Here is a 6,985-nt window from a genome sequence, read left to right as displayed (position 1 = left end):
TGATCTCACCTACTACTTTAGCTGTGTATGCTAACTTTGTATCGTGGTTTGCAAAGTTTTGTTTTGTGACTTTGTACGAGGAGTTTTATTATTGATCTCAGTGACTATGTCATATGACTGACTTGCGGTACAATTGTATTTACTGCTTGTGTCGCTAATTGATGAATTTTAATTTTGCGTTTATTTCCAAAAATTAATATATAATTTTTCACATCTACTTTTTCACTTTTTTTTCATTGTGTCTAGTAAAAAAAATTTCATGGGTGTATCCAAAATATTAGCGAGCTAAAGTATTGGGTGTTGTGTTATTTTAGCGTTACCTCCCACTGAACTAACTAAAAAAGTGTTCTCATTTGGTTTTGGTTTTGGTACCAATTGGATTTAAATATATATATTTTAGAATTTTTCCGTTCCCCGTGGTTACATTAAAGTAAGCCAGTGAGGAACGATTTATTCTAAACAAGAAAGAAAGCAAACTTCGGCAAGCCGAAATTCATATACCCTTGCAGCTATTAAATATTTTTGAAGACATTAAAATTATGATTTACTTGCGTGTATGTGTAAAAGCATTGAAGCTATGATGATTTGCAGCTCAATTATTTGAGTTTCTATGGCAGCTATATGATATCGTTTTCCGATTTTAATAAAAATTAAAAGCGTAATTCTGAACTGTCAAATAATTAAATAATCAAAACGAATTTCTAAAAAAAATTAAAACTAAAAAAGATACATTTAAAAAAAAATGTTTAATATTTTTATTTTTATGTAATAGTCGTCCGATGTATTAAAGTAGCATTAGTAATGCGTCTATCATCCCCAATAGACAGCAAGGAGTTATACAAGGCTGTGACCGTGTCAATGAGGGTTTTCAAGGCTGTAGATGAAGGCTGGGAAATTTTTTGCAAACTAAAAGTGTCGATATTGCGTTTATTGTAGGGGAGTTAAGTGCCGAGAGAAATACAGCAAAAAAATTAAAAAAGGGTTTTTATATTTTTTCTATAAACCCTGCGACAGTAATATACCGCACTGTAGGGGAGCTAATGCTAAAGCGCAAGCGTACTGAGGTTTTTTTGCTGCTTATTTTTGAGAACTACACTTTTCACAATTTTCACTTTTTTCCAACTTTTTTCTTTATACCCTAAACTGGTGGTTACTACTTCACGATGAGTATTTCATATGCGTGTTTATGATCCAAAGCGATCTATTTCGAAAACTATTAGGTTTATTGCAGAATTTTGATTGTTAGTACATGCAAAGTTTATTTCTTGGTTAGAAAGCTCACTATCTACCGATTTTTACACGAATGCAAAAAGTTTAAATTAACGAAACGCCACAGATTAACTTTAAACTTTTAGCACTCTATACCTTGTTAGCCGATTCGACAATTGCAACTTCCTTTTTTAAATCCTTATTCCAGCGGCATCAGGCAAATTACACAATTAAAGTGCAGCGGCGACGAAAAAATGGCTTGGGCAACAACAAAAGGAACGGCAGAAAAGTTCCAACGACGAAATTTATTTCGGAGGCTTAAACTTGTTAACTTTTTAGCCCAACCGACACGAATAATTTGCTTGTGTGTGTTTGTTTAGTAATTGTTTTAGTTTTTTTTTACCGAAAACAAGTGGTAAAAAAATCGCGAACTCTGCTGCGATCACGTCGGGGTCACCATGAAAATGTAAGACTAGTTTGTATTAACGAAACGCGAACTTGTGTGACTGCATTTGGATTCGACGGATTTAAATTGCGAAAATAACTTTTATAAAATTTAGCGAAATTGCGACAATAAAAGGGAGTGATTTCGATGGAGTTCAGATGATCACTTAATTTAATGTTTCAATAATTTCTCTTAGAACCTAACTTATGCTAAGGTGACGACAGACGGGGCGAATTTGCAAGAGCGAACGAACGAAAGCTTTATTGGCTCCCGCTCTCGCCCTACAACTAGTAAATTCAATTTAAATAACAGCGCGAAGTGCGCAAACAGACAGATTTCTCGCTATTTAACGTATTTTACCGCTATAACTAACGGTGAATGGAGGCCTATATAGCCATGCCGAGAGTAGGAAGCTGGATTAGTTGTTTATTACCATTTAACAAGTATCAGCCATCAGTGAACCAGTAATCAGTGAAACAACATGAAGAATCAAAGAGTAGGATCGCTACGTCGAGACGTTCGAGACTTAGACTTTGAAGTGTCCGATTGAGACACAGGTAGCTAAGTTCCTTAAAGCATCACCCGGCTAAGTCATGGCGCTTTGTTACGCTCTGTCTCGATTTGAGCTTAGCGTATTGCCCGGCGTGTCAGGCAGAGTTGCAGAGTCCTTCGATAAGGAACCGTGGGCTCGGAAGGGAAGTTTTCCAGAGCTATCTGCCCTGCTACAAGGATCTTATTGGCAAAGTCAGGCGTATACCAGATCGCCCTGCGAAGGGTGTATAGGTCCTGGTGTGACTAACCAAGTAGGACGCGCGTTTGATCGGCTGACGTCTCATAAGACGTATGCGTTGAGAGCCCAGTAGTTTACCGCCAGAGTCCGAGAACAGCAGCTGACCGAATACCGAGAGCCAAAGACCGCGCTGCGTCTGGTCCTCCACGAACCAGCAAGGAGCCAGGACATCATACCCGCGGGCAGAACGAGGATGACGAGCGTCAAGCGCAAAGCAAACAACAAGCAAGCCATTGGTTACTTTAACATCTACAAGTCCGCGACAAAAGGACTATGGTGCGAGCCCTTCTCTAGAACCACTAACCAGTGTAATTTTAATTGTCTTAGAACAAGAAATAAATAATAAAATACTTTTTATATTTTTGTAAATGTAAATGGAACAATTATAGAAATCCGCATTTTTTGTTTAAATGTTATTTTAATGATAATAATTTTAAATTTTAATTGTACCAATATCTTGGATTATAAAGAATTGCTTAAAGACAATAACAATTGTTAAAGACAATTAAAATTACGCTGCGAAAAATTCATCATAATGAGAATAAAAGCATAAAAATGAGAATAAGAATGAGAGAGCAAAAAACCCGAATGCACACGAAGTGCAGGGGCCTGCTGCTGAGAGCCCGGGGGGCCTACCGCTTTCAATTTTTTTGTGTCCAAATTCGTTGTATGAAATGACCAGTCTATATGTTGTATGGTTAGTGCTAGAACCTAGCGTTTGGATCAGACTTCCGGCGTTCGCCTAAGCCGTCAGGTAAAAATTGAGCAGGTATTCGATGCGAGCGGCCGGGGCAGAGCAAGGGACAGGAGGCTGCGGCTGGGAAAGGAGGGCCCTGAGAGAACAGTGCCTGCCTACCATAGTCTGAGAACGGTGAAGCATCCCTAAGCCCTGATAGCCGCCAAGCCAACGGCAGCAGAAGGAAACTCGAGCATCCCGAGGTAATCAACGTCAGAGCCACCTAGAGAATCAACGAGGGAAGGAGAGTGCTCATCCGGGATCAATGAAGAAGGCGATAACTTTACCTATTTGTCATTATCCGTCCCAGGTCGAGGGACGAATAAAGATCGTTTTGTGATGGGCAATTAGGCAGTATCGTTTATATAAATTTGGTGGGACGAACACATACATTTTCTGAGCCAGCCGCACGATATTCGTTGCCCGAAGATTGAACAAAATCAGTTCGTTGCAGCATGTCGCGGCTTGCAGATTATGAATTTTTGGTAATTTTTTCCACTGGAATTCCTTTCTCTGCTGATTCAGCTCCTCGAATTCGTCTGCCAGTGTTAAAACGGTGTCCAAGTTCTTCCATTCGTAGGGACGAATGTTTTAGGGTTTGCATATCTACCTGGGAATTTGGTTGATGTTCATTCCATAGGTTATTAAACACCACTCTACCCGCTCCAGGAACTCTAGTTTGTTTTCATTTTGACTGTAAGTCTTTCTCTGTTGATCAGTTTTCAGGCTCATTTTGGCTGTGTGTTTCGCTTCCAGTTCAGCCTCTTCTGGGTTGTCTCCTTGTCTCCAAAATCCGAAAACGGTTTTTAGCATGTTTTATATGGTTCCGGTTGGTTCGATGCCCAGCTTGGCCGCCACATCGCCGTATTCCTCCTTGTTGATGCTCCTTATCCATCCCTTCCCCATTTTAATTTTGTGATACTTTGATCAGGACAATCTCGTTGGGCACCACCATTAGGAATACAAATAGAAGCCTTGTCTGGTTAATTGCTAAACATCAAATGCTATTGATCTATTTCGCCACTACAGTTTGTGCGAATCCTCTGATAAAACTTGCGCATCGGTTTTAGTTGTAACCCAAAAGCCAGATAAAGAGTAAATCCATTGACGGAAAAAATAAAAAACGAGGAAGGTAGCAAACTTCGTCAAATTGAAGTTTATATACCCTTGCAACTGTAGGAGAAATGAAATATTCTTTAAAACATCTAAATTTCATATAATATACGTTTAGTATATGTTTAAAAGCATTACAGCTATGTTGAAATCATCAACAAAATTATTTGACCGTTCCCACGGGAGCTATAAGATACAGTCGTCCGATTTTATTCAAATTTGACACGTAATTTTGAAATAATAAACCATGACTATATTTTAAAGATCCAAAAGGTACAAAACATATAACTTTTGAGAATGTTTCAGCAGATATCTTTAAAACTGAGAGACTAGTTTGCGTAGAAATGGATAGACGGATATGGCTGATTTAACCTGGTCTTACGCATGGTTGAACTCCAGGCTCAACTCATGGTTCAACAATTGGTTCAACGCCTGGTTTAACGACTGGTTCAACGCCTGGTTCAACGCCTGGTTCAAAGCCTGGTACAACGCCTGTTTTGTACGCACCGCTCCAACGGAAGACTAAGTTCGTTTGAACTTTATTGAGGGCATTGCATTGCTGTTTGTTGTGCAATCAATACTTACTCTTTTCTTCTGTCTGGGAATTTGTATTATTTTGGGTGTTAACTCTTCCCTCCTTAAACGCGGCTGTCCTCGGTAGCAACATAGTAGAGTACAGGTCCGTAACTCGTGGGCTTTTCTTGCGTTTCTGGCACGGAAGCTGGTGCACTTTCCGTTGACCTACGTCTTCGTAGGAGTTCCGTGATCGGTCCTATTATGAGTAGTAGTAGGATGATGGCGGATCCGTTGCTAACGGAAGATTCTATGGTTGCCTTGCTTCTTAATTTTTCATCGCTTTTGTGTTATTATTGTTGAGTTCCTTGACCATTTGAAGTAAGAGAACTTCCTCTAAACTTCGTCTTTTCTCCCAATAGTTGGAATAACGGAGGTTCTGGTTCGACCACGTTTATTTCCCTTGTATTGTAATATGAAAGAGCCTAGCAGTTGTAGAAGTTTTTCATCTAGTTGATTGAAGTTGTTGATTGTTGATCATCTTATTTCTGGTTCTCGAAGGTTCAAGAGAGCGTTTACGCAATAATTCTTCTGTTCTTCGATTCTTTACAAGTTTGACAGGCTTGAACTATTGCTTGGATTTCTTTGTAACTTGTGGAAAAAAATAATTCTTCAAAATTTGTAATTTGTTCTCTTTTGCACTTCTATGGGCTCGTTTATGTTCGAGGGTAATTATTTCGTTTTGTTGAGACTCTGAAGTTATGTTGTCTATTTCGTTTTGAGTAAACCTTATTTTTTTATTTAAAATAGGTAGGATAAGTGTTTTGGATTTTTCCCATTATTTCTTCGGATGTCTACTAGTTAAAATGGATATAAGTATTTCTTTTGTGTAAGCTTTTTGTTTAATTATGTGTCTGTGGTATGTTAGGAATGGGATTTCGAAACTATAGGAATTTGTGTCGGCAGTCAGTAAAAATAATTGGTTTTTAAATACGTTAACTGGGGTTTCTACCGAAAATATGAGGTTGTGTGACGAGCTTTCGTCGCTATGGGCTGATGCTGAGGAGCTGATTAAATTAATTTTCGCAGCGACAGTAATATACCGCACTGTAGGGGAGCTAATGCTAAAGCTCAAGCGTACTGAGGTTTTTTTGCCGCCTATTTTTGAGAACTACACTTTTCACAATTTTCACTTTTTTCCAGCTTTTTTCTCTATACCCTAAACTGGTGGTTACTACTTGACGATGAGTATTTTATATGCGTGTTTATGATCCAAAGCGATCTATTTCGAAAACTATTAGGTTTATTGCAGAATTTTGATTGTTAGTACATGCAAAGTTTATTTCTTGGTTAGAAAGCTCACTATCTACCGATTTTTACACGAATGCAAAAAGTTTAAATTACCGAAACGCCACAGATTAACTTTAAACTTTTAGCACTCTATACCTTGTTAGCCGATTCGACAATTGCAACTTCCTTTTTTAAATCCTTATTCCAGCGGCATCAGGCAAATTACACAATTAAAGTGCAGCGGCGACGAAAAAATGGCTTGGGCAACAACAAAAGGAACGGCAGAAAAGTTCCAACGACGAAATTTATTTCGGAGGCTTAAACTTGTTAACTTTTTAGCCCAACCGACACGAATAATTTGCTTGTGTGTGTTTGTTTAGTAATTGTTTTAGTTTTTTTTACCGAAAACAAGTGGTAAAAAAATCGCGAACTCTGCTGCGATCACGTCGGGGTCACCATGAAAATGTAAGACTAGTTTGTATTAACGAAACGCGAACTTGTGTGACTGCATTTGGATTCGACGGATTTAAATTGCGAAAATAACTTTTATAAAATTAAGCGAAATTGCGACAATAAAAGGGAGTGATTTCGATGGAGTTCAGATGATCACTTAATTTAATGTTTCAATAATTTCTCTTAGAAATTATGCTAAGGTGACGAGAGACGGGGCGAATTTGCAAGAGCGAACGAACGAAAGCTTTATTGGCTCCCGCTCTCGCCCTACAACTAGTAAATTCAATTTAAATAACAGCGCGAAGTGCGCAAACAGACAGATTTCTCGCTATTTAACGTATTTTACCGCTATAACTAACGGTGAATGGAGGCTATATAGCCATGCCGAGAGTAGGAAGCTGGATTAGTTGTTTATTACCATTTAACAAGTAGAACA

The sequence above is a fragment of the Drosophila gunungcola genome, unplaced genomic scaffold (genome assembly GCF_025200985.1).
Source record: "Drosophila gunungcola strain Sukarami unplaced genomic scaffold, Dgunungcola_SK_2 000069F, whole genome shotgun sequence".
NCBI lineage: Eukaryota > Metazoa > Arthropoda > Insecta > Diptera > Drosophilidae > Drosophila > Drosophila gunungcola.
The sequence above is the reverse complement of the archived record's forward strand: the minus strand, read 5'-3'. Positions refer to the sequence as shown.